Consider the following 19,477-nt stretch of genomic DNA (forward strand, 5'->3'; position numbering starts at 1 on the left):
AAGTGTTCTTATAATGTTACAAAGAAAGTGTATTCATGGATATCTAGTTTTAGAAGTGGTAGCCATGTTAATCTGTGCTAGCATATCAGGCAAAAACAAAAGAAAAATAGAAAATATAGAAGACAAAAATGTTGTGGCACCTTAAAGACTAACTGGTATATTTTAATGTGAACTTTCATAGACAAGACCATTTCCTCCTTATTTCTGAGGAAGTGTTTTTGTCTTCTGTGGTTTTGTAGGCAGACAGACAGACAGATAAACATCCCTGGAGACACTCTTCTAAATATAGCATTGTGAAGTAGCAGATCTGTGAAACTTCTATATAGTGGTGCCTCATAAGACGAATGCCTCGGCGGACGAAAAACCTGCAAGACAAAAGCGTTTTGTGGTCATGTTGATGACTCGCAAGACAGCTTTTTCTATGGCCATGCTTAGCAAGATGATTTTTTCCCCACAAGACCGTTGCCTTGCAAGACGAAAATAATTCATTCGTCTTGTGAGGTTTCCCATAGGAATGTATTGCAATGCGTTCCTATGGGAAACTGCTTTTCGCAAGATGAAATTTTCACAAGACGGTGCTATTCGTGGAACGAATTACTTTCATCTTGCGAGGCACCACTGTATTTCATATTCAGAATAATGATGATTAGGAATGTGTCCAAATGGGGTGGAGTAAAGTTATTTATACACTTCTGGATCAGCTTCAGGGTAGTTCTAAAACACTGCCAGTCAGTGTTGGATTTGTTTGTGCACTTATACAAATCACTAAATTTTGAAATAATTAAATTTCAACAAAAATGCTTCACATCAGTTGCTGTAGCAAACCTATGAAGTGCCATAGTGGGAGGTTAATAACTCAAGCCCCAGTGAAAGGCAAAACCTTTATTGAAAACTCCAGTCATAGCGCCCCAGCAAGGGTTCAGACTGGCTTCATCAGACTGTATTTATTTTGCATCCATCTTGCCAGGGTGCTCATGGTACATGGCTTATTAGACAGGCGGGCATTTTAGAATTTTCTTCCTTTTTCTTTTAGGTGGCTACACTGAGACTTCATTGCACTTAGTGTGTGTGTATTTGAATGTTTGAGAGATTATTCACTCTTTTATGTGGGCCTTAATTTCTTGTCGTTACATGCAGTCAAGTCACCTCCAGTGTATGATGACCCTATGCATGTGTGAACTTCAAGCCGTCCTGTCCTCAATAGCCTTGCTCAGCTCTTATAAAGTCAGGGCTGCGGGTTCCTTTATGGACTCAATCCATCTCATATTTACTCTTCTTTTCCTCCCTGCTTTCTTCAGCTTTTCCTAGCATTATGGTCTCCTTCAGAGAGTTTTGTCTTCTCATTTTGTACCCTGTGTACAACAGTCTCAGTTCTGACATTTTTGCTTCCAGAGAAAGTTCAAGGTTGTCTTGATCTAGGATCCAGTTGTTCATCTTTCTGACCATGGGTATCCATACAGCTCTCTTTCAGTGCCATGTTTCAGACAAATCAGTTTGAAGTTTGTTTGTTTGTTTGTTTGTATGTTTGTTTGTTTGCTGTCAGTTTTCTTCATTGTCACACACAAACATAGTATTCAGGAATACAACAGTGTGGATGTACTTCGCCTTGGCCTTCAATAACAACTCCTCACATTTGATTATCCTTTCTTGATCCTTCATTGCTACCCTTCCAAGTCTCTGTGTTCTGACTTCTTGGCTGCAGTCTCCATTTGGCATGATGATAAGACTGCAATATAGAAAATCTTTAATAATTTCAATTTCTTCATTGTCAACAATAAAGTTGTTGTATGTGGCGTTCACCCTTGTGGCACCTGCATGTTTTGCCCTCACAAAGGCTCATGTTGCGTTTTCCTTTTGCTGCCCCCAGTGGATTACCTCAATCCACAATATAAATGACATTTGTCAGAACACTTGTCTTGTGAATACAAAATGAATTTATTTATTGAAATGAATCAGATTTAATGATAACAGAAGCTCTTCAAATAAACACTGTACACAAGCAAATCATTAACAGTTCTCTAAGTACATACTTCTCTCTTTCAATATCATTACCACCTTTTCAACCTATTTTCTTAACCAGCCTTATCACTCAGTATCTGTTCCCCCTCTCTCTGACTAACCAGTCCTTGTCTCTCTCAATTTCTATCTCTATCTGGATATCATCCCAATCTCTATCTCTATCTCTATATGACTCCTCCTTTTCCTGGCAAGCCTTCATATAACTGCTGACTCCACCTCTCCAGTCCTCTCATAGGCTCATGCAAATTAGCTCCTGACTATGAATGGCATGAGTGACGTGGGGCGATTGTCACAGTGTAGTTCTTCTGTAGTCATTAGTTTTGTCTTCTTAATGTTCAATGGTAATCTGGCTTTTGTACTTTTTTCTTTCACTTTGATCAGAAGTTATTTCAAGTCACCGACTGAATTGGTCAAAGTGGCACTAGGGACTTTCCACCTGCCCCATCATTTTCTACTTTATATTATTTTTAATGCCTTCTCCTAGCCTTTTTTGCAGATTTTATTTTCTTGCTGTGGGTGTCTGTATGTTTCAGAGTTGGGTGAGTGTAAAATGTGCAGCACTCTGATTTGGTTAAGGAGTAGGTGAGCACTCTTGGGCAAGGCAGTCTACTGACTGGGGGCACTAAGAGGGCATCTTCCCCATTCCGAGCACACATTTTCCTCAATCCACCTCCTGACTTGTCTCTCATTGTTTGGTGCACTGGAAGAGGGCTCCTGAGGAAACTTCAGACAGAATGTACGGAAGGAATACTTGCCTGCCTTTTTCTCCATGGTACAAAATAGCCTTTTCTCTGCCAGTAAGACCTTCACATCAACAACTTTCCTTTCACATGCGTATAAGCTGGGCAACAGTGACCAGCTGATGTGAGGAGTGGGGCTCATGGAAGGCCAGGAGCTAGGCAAGGAGTGCAATGCATGGTTCCTAGGAAGTGAGGAGGAAGGAAGCTGCTACAAGTGCTGCATACACACTGACAGTCTAATGCAGGGGTGGGCAATTAATTTCTATAGGGTGGCCACATGAAAAATCTGAACAGTGTTTGGGGGCCGAACCAACTTTAAGGTAAAGGTAAAGGCAAAGGTTCCCCTTGACATTTTTAGTCCAGTCGTGTCTGACTCTAGGGGGAGGCGCTCATCCTGCTTTTCAAGCCATAGAGCCAGTTCCTGTCCGAAGACAGTTTCCATTGTCACGTGGCCAGCACGACTAGGGAATGTCATTTTACCCTCCCGCCGAGATGGTACCTATTTATCTACTCACATTTACATGCTTTCAAACTGCTAGAATGGTGAGGAGCTGGGACAAAGTGACGGGAGCTCACTCCGCCGCGTGGATTCGATCTTACAACTTCTGGTCTTCTGACCCTGCAGCACAGGCTTCTGCGGTTTAGCCCACAGTGCCACCATGTCCTTTTACTTAACCAACTTTACTTTAAAATAAAATGAAACTGTGATGTTATGATTGTTTTTATTTTAAACTTGTTAATCTTCACAAATACTAAAGAGGTTTTTTGCGGTATGTTAAAGATAAGCAACTGATCAAGTTTAGACAAAAAGCTATAAATGGTTTTGATGTTCAAAACTGTCTGCAGGCCAGACAGGAGTGGCTCACAGGCCGTATGTGGCCCTCGGGCCGCACTTTGCCCAGATCTGGTCTAATGTGACTGGAAAACTGATGGTGCTGGGCAGCACCCTGAACCCAGATCATAGCCCTTTGTGTTCCTCATTCATAGTTTTCCTCTCTCCCCAGTCCAAAAGCATACAAACAGCTGCACAAACCCCAAAACAAATCACTTCAGGTCACCTCTAAACCAGAGTAGGGTAGGTTCAGCTATAAATCAGATCAGGTGGTGCTCATGTACTTCTGCTTGAGATAAACAGAGCTAACTGTTAATTGTCTAAGTTTATTTTTGTTTTTGTTTCTATAATCTGTGTTTTCCAGGCCAGGAAAATTGTGAGATTCTTCATCACTTCATGATTTGTTATCTATGAAGCTTACCTTTAAATAATAATAATAATATAACCATGGGCTATCAAGTCAGTTTTGATTTATGGTGATCCTTTTCAGGGGTTTCCAGGTAGAAAATACTCAGAAATGGTTTCCCATTCCCTTCTTCTGAGAGCACCCTGGGACTGTGCCCTTTACCCAAGGCTTTACATAGGTTGACTCTACTCACAGGAGACACAGTGGGGATTTGAACTCCCAACATTTGGCTCTGCAGCCAGATACCACTGAGTTATCCAGCCAGCCTGAAGATGGATTTATGTGCGTCTAAAATGTGATATTTTGCATTAATTCTCCCATGTAATTTCCACATTATTGTCATAGTCTGGCAAAATTAAAACAAATTATGGTGATGAAATATGCTGTTTTGTGTCAGTTGATTGCTTAATTGTTTGTTGGAACCCTTCAGATAAATCAGATGAATGCATAATCCACCACATGATAGGTGGGGGGTTTGGAATTTTGTGTGATTAAGCTGATTTATTTGGGTAGCAATTTCCACCACTAAGTCAAGAATGGGAATGAAATGGAGTCAATACATCGCTACAGGTTGCTATGTGTTTGGCCGTGCTTTTTCATATGCCCTTCACTGATTAAAGGCCTCAAATAGTGGGCTGATGAGGATCAGTGGGTGGAAAATGATGAAGATTCCAGCCCACAGGTGAAAATAATATATATCTTGCGTGCATTTGTTGATCAAAATATTGAATGTAACTTTTGCCTCTTCTTCTCCTGTGTTGGATACATTTTGGTTTTGGCAGCCTGGGGATGTGGGCTAGACCCTTGGAGAAATTCCTTACCCTTCCTGGCTTATGAAAGTTGACTGAGAGGGGCTGTTTAAGTGGGTAGGAGAAGTAGTAAAGGCCTCCCTGCAAAAGGGTAGGATCCCTGTAAGACTTTTGCTGAAAAAGCCTTCCTTGGATCCCAATGTATTGGATAATAAATGGCCAGTGAGGAGTCTTGTCTCAGAAATCCTGAGAGAATTTTTATAGAAACCACTTAAGACTGGGACAAACACAACTGCTCTATACTTTTGTAATGCAGAAATATCTCCATTTCAAAATTGCATGCTAATTCCCTAGAGATACGTAACAAAATGTTCTTTGTGCAGGACTGTCACTCCATTACCTTTTTTAATAGCAATCCAGTTTTTTTTTTAAACTCTGTAAAGAGTTGTCAAAAGAAGCTGCAACAATGCATCTACTTTGGAATGCTCTTGTTGGTAAAACCTGGAACCCTCAGTTTATAGCAAAGTTACCATTTTTATTTTCATTTTTGAAAGACCTTGCTTGACAATCAATATTTCAGTATCTACAGCTTGAGGTCTTTCCAAATAAAAACAGTGGGTGGGGTCAATCATTCTCTTTCAAGGAGAAACATTGGTGTTTTGAATTTATATGAGCTATTTTAAATCTGCGGGCATTTTTGGGTTGCTTCTTTCTGCAAGAGGGTGGTGGTAATACAGCTTGACTTTTAAAATATCCTAGCTTAAAAACCTTTTAAAAAACTTCTCTACATTTGACACAGAACAAGAGCAGGTCGTTTGCTTTGCCTGTGCCAAATTTGGTGCTGATCCGAAGTGCAGCAATAATACAGCCACCATGGTTAATGGCTTAGCTTCAACTGTTCTCAATGGTCATTAGAAAAATTCTCCCTCCATTTTCCTCCATTTCAGCCCGACAATAATGTTTGCCCATAGGAATATCCAGTCATTCCCTACCTGGATGCGCTCATTACAATTAGAGGGGGAGCAATTAGTCCCTCCCCTTACCATTGCCCCTATATGTGGAAAAAGACATTTTTCATCTTAAGGGAGTTACTATAGGGCACCTTTTCCCTATAACTTTTACTTTTAATTCACCTAACTTCCAAATTATCTTTATTTACTAAAATGATCCATACTTTCATTTTGGATCTTGAGATGAATTTACAGAGCAGCTTGCTTCTATTACACCTGCATATTTTGGAAAGTATGACCAGTATGGCAAAAGATTTTTCAAAAAATCACAATGCTACAGAATATTAAACTGGAATAAATGCTGCTTAAACAATAAAGGCTGGAATCCTGTCGGTGCAGCTCTGTTTACGCAGTGCTGATGATGTTGCCAGATGTGGCCTTTCATCTTTAATTAAAGTTTTCTATTTCTTCCTCAGGTTCCGAAGCTACTTCTGAGCCCAGGAAGCTTTTGAGGACCTTAGGACAGGAGGGGAGCCTTTAATGTCTGAAAATTGCTGCTGCTGGAACTGGGACACCAGGTTGAAAGGAAGCCTCAGAATCCGAGAGGGAAATGGGAAACTGGTAATTAAAGATAAAAGAATGCAGCTAATGATATCATCAGCCTTGCACACATGCTACAGCAGCAGAATTCTGGCCAATAAAATGAAATACAAACTAAATTTCATCAGTTATTGACTTTAGCAGTTCTGTTTTTGTTTCCTGTTTTCCCTTGACTAATCTGGGAGTTTACCTGTTCCAAAATGTTAGTACTTCAAGTCATGGTAATCAGGACTATTGGGTGAATGTGAGAAGCATTGCCTTAAAGTCAGTCTACTCCTAATAATTCAGTGTATTCACTAACAGGGCTGGCTGGATAGCTCAGTGAGTTAGGCATCTGGCTACAGAGGGTAGGAGTTCAATTCCTTACGGTGCATCCCAGAAGAGCCAATCTTTGTGTGGCCTTGGGCAAACTGTACAGTCTTAGGCCACCCTTCAAAGAAGGGACTGGTAGACAACTTCTGAATACTCTTTATATAGAAAACTCTGAAAGGGGTTGCCATAAGTCAGAATTTACTCAACGGTATACAATTATAATTACAATTTATAATTTATTATTACAAGATACAATTTATTATCAATTGCAATCTCTGTTGTCCACAAAACACTTTAAAAAGAATAGAGATATACCAACATTTGTTGGCCTTCTATTGGCTGAAGCTGAGGAAGGCAGCATCCAGTTACGCCACCTGAGACTTATGCTTTCCAGCAACCTAAGAAGGATACTCTATTTTGGGAGGGAGGGAATTGTATGAATTTAGTGCGCAGGTTGACATAGACCAAGAAAATAAATTGCTGGCTTTGATGTCAGTAGGATTTCAATGAGAATATTGTAGGGTAAGTGGAGAGTGCTCTGGGATGCATAAAGCAGAAATGTAAAAAAGGAAGTGTTTGTGAATGGATTCAGGATTACAAGTGACCTCCTCAATCAGAAGCTCCTTGTGCAATCCGTTTTGTTCTTGTACATGGAAATTCTTGTACATTCATTTCACACAAGGAACAGATCCATATACACAAATGGGCATGGATGGGTTTCTTGCACTCATATAACTGAGAAAAACACTACCCTGTGGAGATTACTGGATGCACACTAGAATTTCCATACCTAGAACTTTTTCTGCATTGCACCAGTTTCTAATGCCTCATAAAATAGAGTTCATCAAGTTATGTAACACATTTTCAAGAAAGTTTTCCATTGGAAGCAACTTGTACATTAAACCAAAGAAAATATAAGATAATTATGTTTTCAGTTTTGAAGTATGATGGTTATTTCACTGAAGCCAATAAATTTCTTATTTTACCTTTATTATTGTGCATTTGCATCTTATCTTCATTTAGTGAACCAGGGTATTTCTTATACCAGAATATGCACAAATATGCATATGTAATCAATGAGACATGTGTATAACTGTGTGAAGAGAAGTGCTTGCCTTAGGTGACATCTGATCTGCAATTCTGGAAGGTTTTGAAAACTAATTTAACCCTCAGAGCTTCCCATTAGCAGCCTTTGCTGGATGGTTTTTGGATCCTCCAGGCAATCTCACAATCCTCAAACCCATTTGAAACAGGTTGATACTTGCAGATTTCATAAAGAGGTCTGTGTCAGACCTATACTGTTGTTCATCTTTCATGGCAAAATTTAGAGACATGCCCTGACTATGACAAACATGGCCATTTCTTGTCACTTCCAAAGGAACTGGCTTTATGCAAATGTCAAAGCCTTCCTTCATAGTTTAATGCATTGGATGTGTTTCTAGTACCCACATGCATCTGTGCTAGATATTCTTGACAAGTGACTATATTTTGTCCGTTTTCATAGGTAGTGCCAGAGAGTAGGTTATTGTCCCTGGCCAATAATGAATTGGCCAGGGATTCTTCTTAGGGAAAGAAGAAGAAGACGTACATTCAATGCTGAAATCCTGTTGCTTAGTGTAATAAATTTGAAACATTCAGGCCATTTTCACCAGCAAATAAAAAGGCCCTGCTAAACAGTGTAAGCATGAGAATCATGGTGAGGACTCTTTATCTGCTAGCTAAGAAAGGCCTGAAAGTTATGCATTTATTATGATAAGCAACAGGACTCCTTAATGTGGTGAAGGAGTTTGAGTGTGTCAGAGAAACTGGGAGCAATGTTGTCTGGAGGATAGACTCCATTATGAACCCGGACTCCTTGCAATGTCACCTAAGGTGGAATATTCATACATCAGGCACAAAACTAAGATGCGTCCACCCTTGTCAGGATTAAGAGCTGAATCAGCAAAAGAGAATGAGCAGTTCCAATTGTGATGGGGGCAGAGAAACTTTTGGAGGCAGCTACTGGGCAGCTGTGGTAGCTGTGGTGATACTGATAGAGGATCTTTCACAGCCAACAGCAGTGACACTCAAGCTAACCTTTGTTAGTTCTGTGCAGAAGAAGGCAACCATAAACCACTGGGGAACATTTCTTATCTTGAAAACCCTATAAGGAGACAGCTCAAAAATCAAACAAGAGTTATCGCTGGAAGATTAGACTCCTAGGTTGGAAAGCACTCAATCAGCTTCTGGGAAAGAGCAAAGGACAAGTATGAATAGAGGTATTGCTAATGACACAACTAGATTAAAGTCAAACGGATGTCTAGTGGCTGAAGTGCACAGAGTGAAAGGACAGTTTGGTGCTGCACAACACATATAACTGGAATATGAAAGAGGAGTCAAAATAGGTGAAAGAAGCATAAAAAAATTAAGTTGTGCATATGATGCCATCCTACTAGCATAAAGCAACAATTACTTGAAATGACTTCTGATGAAAGTGAAAGAAGAAAGTAGCAAATCAGGACTGCAGTTGAACATTAAGAAGACCAAAATAATGACTCCAGAAGAATTACCCAACTTTAACACTGACAATGAAGAAATTGCAATTGTTGAATATTTTGTATACCTTGGTTCAAACATGAATCCAAATGGAGATTGCAGTAAATAAATCAGAAGACTGACCCTTGGAAGGGTAGCTATGAAGGAATTATACAATATAACCAAGTGTAAGAATGTGTCACTGGAGGCCAACTATTATATTCCTGATTACTACATACAGGTGCGAAAGTTGGATAGTGAAGAAAACTGATAGGAAGAAAATTCATTTGACATATAGTGCTGGAGGAGAGCTTTGTGGATATTCTGGACTGCCAGACAGACAAATAAATGGTTCTTAGAACAAATCAAGCCTGAACTTTCTCCGAAGGCAAAACTAACGAAACTGAGGCTGCCATACTTTGGGCACATCATGGGAACGGACGATGCACTGGAAAAAACAATAATACCAGTCGAATTTGGGGGTAGAAGGGAAAGAGGAACACCAAATATGATATGGATTGACTCCTCATTCATAGCGTTGCCATGAGTTGGAAGCTACTTGACAGCATGTAAACAACAGCAATAATAACAAGCAAGAAGATTTCAGCCAATGAATGGTAACATACAATGGGTTTGATCCAGATGTAGGCGGCCTCAATGTAGCCATTTTCCTCATGACAACTCCATGGTTCCACCACTGCCATCACATAGTATACATAGAGAGCTGGAGTCACAGGCAACTAGAACTGGCTGTAAACACACATAGGTGAGAGAAGGAAAGGTGGAATCACAAAGGTCAGGTGAAGGCAGCATTTGTGAGAGGAGCTCAACTCATCAGATATAGTTCTTTTGCTTGTTTTTCAGGGATCTGTCCGGTCTGCAATATAGAGATGTGAAAATCTCTGCTTTTCTCTGAACCCCTGTTGCAAGCATGCTGAAGCCTCTATTATCTCAGGCCTTCAGGAGGTGCTCACTCTTCTTCTTTAGTTGCTGCCACCAATACCAATTCAGTACCAATTATTTACTGAGACATGTGTTTCTTTGAAACGTAAACTTGTTTATTTGATCAGTAATATATAATAGGTAAATCACAAGTTGCTAATCAATTTCTCTCACTCACTGAACTCACTGACACACGGAACCCTACTCTCACTGACTTTCTGGCTCACTCGCTCACAGACTCACAGCTCTCTAAACTCCTCCTCATACTCAATACACCCCCCATTATATCCAAGCCCCTCCCCCCTTTAGCACCACCTTCCGTTCACTCATTGGCTCCCTTTCCACTGCTTAGCTGTGACAGACAGGTGAGGGCAGGGCTGAACGCTACAACCCCTTCTTGCATTTTCTTCCTGCTCTTTCATACTAGGTTGGGAGGTTTGGGCAAGGGTGATTTGAGGAAATCAATGCACATTTTAAAAGAGATTTTTCCTGAAGCCCACATTGTTTGCACATTTTTCAAACATACATTTTCCCCCTTGATTGAAGCAGGTTTGTGCAGTTTTCAACTGTACACAACTTTTAGCCATCAAAAGGTCATTCTTTTGTGCATACTTTATTTCTCCAAAATCCCTTGCCATAAATCTCACAAATGTGTAAATTCTTAGGGCAAGCTGTGTTCTTCTGAGATACTGGAAGAAGGCTATTTTCATCAAGACTGGAAGAAGGATATTTGCCAATCAATCCATTCAGGATCTTCCAAACCTCTTCATAGCATTTTTGGGGTGAGTGGATGGACTATTATGGAGAAAGGAGTCCAAGTTGCACGTGCCAAGCCTTGGTTTCAGTCTTAACCACTGCAAGAGACACCATGCTCTTCTCCTCACCTCAACCCTCAAAATATGGTAAATAGCAGACTGCTAAACTTCAAACATGAAGAAAGCTCTTTGGCAGCTGAACAGCTGGAGTCCAACTATCAGCAGAGACGAAACATCTGTTAAAAGTACTAAGCAGCTGACACTGATGAAGTGTTAAGCTTTTTTCTGTACATTAGGGATGTAATGAGTTCTTGCCAAATTTCACATTCTGTGTGGTTTTCCAAGTCTTGCCATGTTCAGATTTCATGCTGAGTCTTCCCCTTTGCATCACTGAGCTTTCCCAGCTTCCTGCAAAAACAAGTCCCTAGTCTCATTTCCCCTCTTTGTTTTGTTTTGATCCATTGTTCTGCATCAGAAAATGAATACATGTAGAAATAGCTACAATAGCACAACGGAACTTGAAGCCGATCTGCAAAAATCAACTAACTTTGAGTCACTTTGAGTTGAATGGTTCTAATCTTAATCAAATATAACTTGTATGGCCAGAGTACTGTCCACAGAAAACATGGATTTCTACTATGGCTGATACACATCTCACAGCTCCTGAATAAATAACATGAATGACCAGAATTCTACTGTGTTTGCAAAGCATACACTCCTAAACTGGTAGAACTGGTGTGTATGATTGCTCTGGCAGACTGTTGCATGCGCTCGGTAATTTGTATGGGCATTCTACCAGACCCGAGTTCAACTGTGGGATTCTTGCACTTGGAAGGGCAGCAATGAAGGAACTGGAAAAGATCATCCAGTGTAAGGATATGTCACTGGAGACCAAGACCAAGATCTTCCACACTCTTGTATTTCCAGTCACCATGTATGGGTGTGAAAGCTGAACAATAAAGGAAGTTGACAGGAAAAACATTGATTCATTTGAAATGTGGTGCTGGAGGAGAGCTTTGCAAATAGGTCCTAGATCAAATCAAACTTGAACTATCTCTGGAGGCAAAAATTACTGTGTTTCCTATAAAATAAGATAGGGTCTTATATTAATTTTTGCTCCAAAAACACATTAGGGTGTATTTTGAGGGGATGTTTTATTTTTTTTTCATGTACAAAAATCTACATTTATTCAGACACAGTCATGTCATCTTCTGGTTGCTGCACAATGGTGGAGGGTGGGGTTTCACTTAACTGGGGTTTCTTTAACGTGGTTCTCTATGAATCCACACAGATGGGTTAAACAGCGCCTGCGCTGGTTCCTCTCGGAATTTTCCAGAGCTATGAGGGAAAAGATACAATGTTTGAGTTGCCCTGCACTGCGCAAGTGCAGCCCGCCAAAAATCCCCAGTTCCATTTATCCGCCCGCGGAGTTGGAACCTCTCGGTTAGAGCTCTTGAGATTTTACTCTCTTTTCGCTATTTTCGGATTTTTTGGACTTGACCTGGTTTGCCTATCGTCTATCCGCATCTCCGTTGCCCTGAATTCGGACCGGCTGACCTTCCCTTGCCTCTGGCGTGCTTATTGCAAGTACTTTCGCTTCCCGCTTGATCCTGATTGAGGCCTATTACCTCCTGCTGAGGCGCCACGCGCCAGCAGGATTTCTTCAATTACTGACTTTCTCTACCGTTCTTTCACCGCTTGGCTTATGTCAGCGAAAAAGGGACCTTTCCGCCGCTGTTCTGCTTGCTCCGGGAAGCTCCCCTTCCAGGACCATCATTCCCTCTGCCTTTTCTGTCTGGGCGAGACCCATTCGCCCACCACTTGCAAGCATTGCAAGGAATTCACCAAGGCGACCTTAAAATCTCGTCAGCAACGCCTCAAGTATTTTCTGTGGAATCGCACTCTGTCAGCTTCGCAACCTTCAGACATGGAATCTGTCCAGTCGGTCTCCACTGTTCGTTCAGAGGTGACCTTGGTCTCCTCTTCCCCTCCATCGACATCTAAGGAGGTCTCCAAGAAGTCTTCCAAAGGAAAATCTAAGAAATTGCCTGCCGGCAAAAAGTCTTCTTCCGAGGTACCCTCTTCTTCATCCTCGGCACCGACGAAGAAAGGATCATCCAAGCCTGCGCCGAAGGCTAAGGCAAAGACCAAGGAAATTACCCTGGTCGTACCACCTGTTTCGGCGTCAGTGCCTTCTCCATTCCTCGAGGAGTCTTCTCGGGACCGAGATTCGGTCTCCGACTTGGGCGCCCCCATTCCACCTCGCCAACCGCCACCGGTGGATCTGGGCAAGTCGCCTACGGTTAGCCAGCTCGACAAGCTCGTTGCCGGCGCCGAGAGCATACCGCTCAGCCCGATACTTACCGGGCGAACCACCCGATCCCCTTCACTCCTGTCGGAGTCGGGGCGTTCGGTATCTCCTCGCCCTCCACGGGGTCGACCTACCCAACCGATCGAAGAACCAGTCCCTCGGCGCCCAGCCTCTCACTCCGCCGACGACGAACCGCTGCCGAAGAAGCCCCGCCGTCGACACAAGCACCGTCGAGGCCACCGACGCCGAAGGGACTCCTCACCGTCCGACTCAGATTACAGTCGGGGTCGGAAGAGGTCCCACCGGAAACGGCGAAGAAGAGATTCGTCCACCGAGTCCTCTTCGACCTCGAGAGAAAGGAGGCATAGGAGAAAGAGAACCAAGTACTCCTATTCCTCGTCCTCTCGCTCCCGGTCTCCACGTCGAAGCCCTCTCCCGAAGAGACCTGTGGATAAGGGCTCCAAGAAACCATCGGCGCCGAAAGACGCTCCTGTCGCCCCTCCTGATGCACCACTGCAACCTCAGGATGGGATTCCTCCGTGCCCGAAAACGGCACCCTCGGGCTCGGGAATACCTCCCCCTCCTTCTTCCTATCCTTCCGAGGAAGACCATGCCAAGGAAGATTCCTCCGACGTCGAAGACGACAACGAGTCTGAGGTCTCCCTAGACGTCCCTATTCCGGGGGAGCCTTTACCTCCAGAGGCAGCTAACCTTAAACCATCTTCTCCGTCGGAAGATTTTTCCTCCTACACTCAGATGGTTGCTCGTATGGCCCAAGCTCTAAAGCTAGCTGTCGAACAGTCTCCAAGAAGGGAAGAGAATTTGATCTTTGGAGACATTGAAGCGGAGAGGACACATCCAGTTAGTCTGTCCTTCATCCCAGAACTGATGGATCTCATTAAGGAATTCTGGGAGCATCCTGCCAATGCTACCACTATCTCCAAAAGGACTGAAAATCTGTACAGAATACACGGAGAAAATACATCCTTTCTTCTCATGCATCCTGCTCCTAATTCCTTGATAGTGGAGTCTAGCTCTACTAAGACTCCAGCGAAAGGCCACCCTACACCAACCAATAAAGAGGGAAGGAAGCTTGAGATCCTGGCACGTCGCATGTATTCTATGACAACTTTCACCTTACGTGCTGTCAATTATCTGGTTGCTATGGGGGCCTACCAAAAACAACTTTGGTGTAGGGTTGTCCCGGCCCTTCAAACTGCGCCGGAAGATATAAGACAACTCTGTTTGGATACACACGCTGAGGCCCTTACAGTGTCCAAATATCAACGACTTGCCGCCCGCCATGTCGCGGAAGCCACTTCTAAGAACTTTGCCTCCCTCATCACCTTGAGGAGGCATGCTTGGCTGCGTTCAGCTAACATTGTGGAGGACATTAAAACCAGGGTAGAAAACCTCCCCTTCGATGCTTCTGGTCTTTTCAGCCAAAACACCGATGAAAACCTGGAAAGTTTGCACAAGAGTAAAAAGACAGCCAAGTCCTACTCAGTGCAACCTCAAACTAAACAGTTCAAACCACAGTGGCGCCCTAAGTACACTTCCCCTTCCTATCAACAGCCATCCACCAGCACTTACCGTTCTTATGGAGGCACCTCTTCTCAGCGTCCTCCTCAGGCCTCATCCTCTTCCTCTGTAGCTTTCAGACCACAGCCACCTCGTAGAAAGCAGTCCTTCAAGACGTCTGCAAGGAAACAAAAACAGTACCTTTGACTCCCCGACTGTTCTACTGCCGTTCTCCCACACCACCCGCCTTTCTCCTTACCTTCACAACTGGACCCTCATTACCAACGACATCTGGGTCCTCAACATTATCACCTCCGGTTACCGCCTGGAGTTTACCAGGTTGCCTCCTCTAGGACAGGTCAACCCTACATCATTCGATCCGACCCTAGAGGAGGAAATCCTGACTCTTCTTCAGAAGGGAGCTATCCAGAAAGTGCCGTCAGAGGATGTCCTCGACGGTTTTTACTCCCAATACTTTCTGGTTCCGAAGAAGGACGGGGGTCTTCGTCCCATCCTCGACCTGAGAAGCCTCAACAAGTTTCTCAAGGTACGCAAGTTCAAGATGGTGACCTTAGAGTCCATCATTCATCTTCTGAGGCAAGGAGATTGGTTTGTGGTCCTAGATCTGAAAGACGCATATTTCCATGTCACCATACACAAAAACCACAGGAAATATCTGCGTCTCCTCTTCGACAACATCATTTATCAGTTTGTGGCCTTGCCCTTCGGCCTTTCCACAGCGCCCAGGACTTTCACCAAGTGCATGGCTCCGGTGGCAGCATACCTGCGCCTTCAGGGGATCCAGGTGTTTCCTTACATCGACGACTGGCTGATTGTCTCGACATCCAGACACCAGGCCTTAATGGACACCCAGTATGTTCTCCAGACATTACAATCACTGGGCCTTTCTGTCAATCACGAAAAGTCCAAATTGAATCCCTCTCAGGTAGTGGACTACATCGGAGCGAGGCTGAACTCAGTACACGCCCGGATGTTCATGCCCCCAGAACGCATCCAAAAGCTAAGAAGAGCCATAAAAAAGTTCAAGCCACGAGCAAGAGTAAAAGCAAGCCTTGCACAACATCTGCTAGGCCTCATGGCTTCTACAACAGCAACCTTGTCCCATGCTCGCCTCAAGATGCGTTCACTTCAAATTTGGCTACTGTCCCTCTTCAATCCACTCCTCGACAGTCACAACAAGCTCCTTACTGTCACCCCGGAGTTGGCACAGCAGCTGCAATGGTGGACTTTCCGTCCTCACCTGTTAATCGGCCGTCCTTTCCACCCTGTTCATCTGTCAACTCAAGTCACTACAGACGCGAGTCCACAAGGCTGGGGAGCCCACTGCGAGGGTCATCAGATCAACGCTCTGTGGTCCCCTCGGGAGACAGAACTGCACATAAACCACCTGGAGCTGTTAGCCATCATAAAGGCTCTGAGGTCCTTCCTACCTCTTGTGAGAGGCAGGGCGATCCAGCTCGTCACGGACAACACCACAGCGATGTTCTACGTGAACAAGCAGGGGGGAACAAGGTCAAAGTCCCTCTTGTTCCTGTCAATACATCTCTGGGAGTGGTGCTACCAGGAGCACATCTACCCGGTAGCCATCCACATAGCCACCACGGACAACTTCGTTGCAGACGAGCTCAGTCGCCGCTCCACTCAAAATCACGAATGGGAGCTGGACTCACATGTATTTCAAGAACTCTGCCACAGGTGGGGAACTCCAACAGTCGATATGTTCGCCAAGGACTCCAACAAGAAGTGTCCCCGCTACGCGTCCAGGGCAGGACGCGGCCCGGGATCGTTGGGGGATGCTTTCATGATCCCTTGGCACAAGGGCCTTCTCTACCTGTTTCCTCCCATTCCATTGGTTCAGAGGTCAGTAGTCAGAGCCCTCCAGTTGCAAGCAGAAGCAATCTTGATTGCACCTTGGTGGCCCAGACAACCTTGGTTCTCTCTACTTCTGCAGACAGCACTCGACAAGGTCAAGCTTCCTCTCATTCCTCACCTAATAACTCAGGACTCGGGGTCGATCTTCCATCCCGACCTCGACTCCCTCCAATTGACAGCGTGGAGGATATCCCGTCAATAATGGAAGTTCTCGACAAGGCAAGAAAGCCTTCTACCATCCGCCTCTATCAACACAAGTGGCAAGGCTTTCTCAAATTTACTACGGAAGGGGTTTACAAGCATCTCCCGTCTCTCTATCTACATTGCTACTGTATCTCAGGCACCTGTTTGATCTTGGTCTAACCAAGTCTACCTTAAAGGTATACACCTCAGCCATTGTAACTTTCCAACCCAAGGGATCTCAATCCTCCAGATGGTTTTCCCATCCAACGGTGAAAGCTTTCTTCAGAGGTCTGACCAACATGAGACCCCCTGTGAGAAGGCCACTACCTCAGTGGTCCTTACAGACAGTACTACACTCACTGGTTCGTCCCCCCTTCGAGCCAATGGCTACCTGTGACCTGAAGTTTTTATCCCTGAAAACTTTGTTCCTTGTGGCAATCACTTCTGCCCGTAGGGCTAGTGAATTGGCGGCTCTCCGGGCTGATTCCCCTTACCTCCAGTTTTTCAAGGACAAGGTAGTGTTACACCCAGATGTTTCTTTCCTGCCCAAGGTGGTGTCAGACTTTCATGTCAACCAACCTCTGTTGCTGCCTACTCTTTTTTCCGAACCCTCTTCAGATGTTGAGCGTACGCTCCACTGTTTGGACGTTCGTCGTGCATTATCCTTTTATATCTCAAGGACCAAGGACTTCAGGAAAGTCCAGAGACTGTTCTTGTGTTACTATGGCCAACGTAAAGGGACTGCTGCTTCGACGTCGACCCTGTCCAGATGGTTGGTTTCCACCATTTCGTTGGCCTATGAGTTGCAGCACAAACCTCTCCCTGAAAACCTGCGTGCTCATTCCACACGAGCTGTTGCTACATCCACGGCCCTGCTGCGTGGGGTAGACATCCCCGATATATGTAGAGCAGCTACCTGGTCCAGTGTATCAACATTCATCAAACACTACAGACTGGACCTCAGGGCCAAGAATGAGACCAGATTCGGGAGGGCTATCCTTACATCACTGCTGCAGTGACGGCCCACCATCCTGTAAGTAGCTTGGTAGTCACCCATCTGTGTGGATTCATAGAGAACCACGTTAAAGAAGAACAGGTTACTTACCTGTAAACATGGTTCTTTAAGTGGATTCTCTATGAATACACACGACCCGCCCAACCTCCCCACGTGTCCGTCACTGCTGACTGAGTTCCAACTCTCTCTATGTGCGGGCACATGGAACTGGGGATTTTTGGCGGGCTGCACTTGCGCAGTGCAGGGCAACTCAAACATTGTATCTTTTCCCTCATAGCTCTGGAAAATTCCGAGAGGAACCAGCGCAGGCGCTGTTTAACCCATCTGTGTGTATTCATAGAGAATCCACTTAAAGAACCATGTTTACAGGTAAGTAACCTGTTCTTATTTTGGGGGTACGGCTTATATTACAAGCATCCTGAAAATCATACTAGGGGTTATTTTCAGGTTAGGTCTTATTTTCAGGGAAACAGGACATGAAACTGAGGCTGTACTAGTTTGGGCACATCATGAGAAGGCAGAGTTCTCTGGAAAAGACAACAATGCTGGGAAAGGTTGAGGGCAGGAGGAAAAGAGGAAGACCCAGTATGAGATGGCTTGACTCATGAAAGGAAACCACAGGCTTCAGTTTTCAAGAGCTGAGCAGGGCCGTTGAGGACAGGGCATTTTGGAGATTGCTCATTCATGGGGTCTTCATAAGTTGGGAGTGACTTGATGGCACAACCCCCCCCCATGTGCAAATGTCTGTCCTTTGCCACATTTTGGTACTTTCCGCCAACACCCAGTGCATGTGCCTATCGGAACATGGATTCACTATATCTTGCTCAAGGAGTGTAGATCATCAATGGTTCAGTTTGCTCCAAGACCCGTGAGCATCTCTCTGCAACAACCTACAAAATTTACACAAACTTGGTTAAATACCACCATTGGCCTCTTGAGAAGTTCCCTTCCAGCTTAGTTTATGCCCAGATATTGTGTAAAAAAAATTTTTGGCCATTTTCCAGGCAGCAGTAATAGCATCTACAGAACAGCTGTACAGCTGACATGAGATAGCTGGCTTGTTCAATAAATTGTAACTAGCCAGGTAGGGGTGTTTCCATTTCCTGTGATAGAATAGGACTAATGAGACACCTCACCAGACTGCCTGTCTGCTTCATTACTTTGGAAGAAACAGTAAAAGAGAAGATTTGGTTTGCTCATTTGGTGACACGTACTGGCAACGACAGACAGCTGGGGAGGCAACAGCAACCCAATTCCCTACAGGAACCATCCAGGAGAAATATTATCCTCATTTCAAGTCTGCTAAAAACATGCACATTGACATTCATACTAGGAGGGAATTCCAATTATGTTTACATGTAACCAGTTTATCTGAATTCTGGTGGCTTTGCAACCTTCAGGCCCAAATCTGAAGTTCATCTTGCAGTCAACAAAATGGTGTGGAAAACAACTTTCAGATACATCACAATTACCTTCCCTCCCACCCACTTCTTCTTCATCTTTTTAAAGCTTTTGTACCCCCCTTTCTATTTTATTCACACAAGGCAGGCTCACACAACCAATCCACAAGAAGTTTAGCAGAATCTCGAAATAAATTCACCCAAAGCCAAGTTTTTTTTTTTAAACAGTACAAACTAAGCTTTGTGGAGCAATACTTGCAACAGTACTACATAAAATTTAGAACTAACCCATCAGGATTCTTCCAACTATGGCTTAAATCAGATACAAGATTGGC

The 19,477-nt window shown here is 44.0% G+C and overlaps 1 long non-coding RNA gene across 1 annotated transcript; it reads left to right on the plus strand.

Annotated features, from left to right (window-relative positions):
- The first annotated feature begins 17,484 nt into the window (after positions 1–17,484).
- On the plus strand, positions 17,485–18,111 carry LOC144583266 (uncharacterized). The gene is made up of 2 exons (XR_013536966.1): positions 17,485–17,760; positions 18,020–18,111. It is a non-coding gene; the product is annotated as an uncharacterized LOC144583266 (long non-coding RNA).
- The last annotated feature ends 1,366 nt before the right edge of the window (positions 18,112–19,477 follow it).

This window comes from Pogona vitticeps, chromosome 5 (genome assembly GCF_051106095.1).
Source record: "Pogona vitticeps strain Pit_001003342236 chromosome 5, PviZW2.1, whole genome shotgun sequence".
Lineage (NCBI taxonomy): Eukaryota > Metazoa > Chordata > Lepidosauria > Squamata > Agamidae > Pogona > Pogona vitticeps.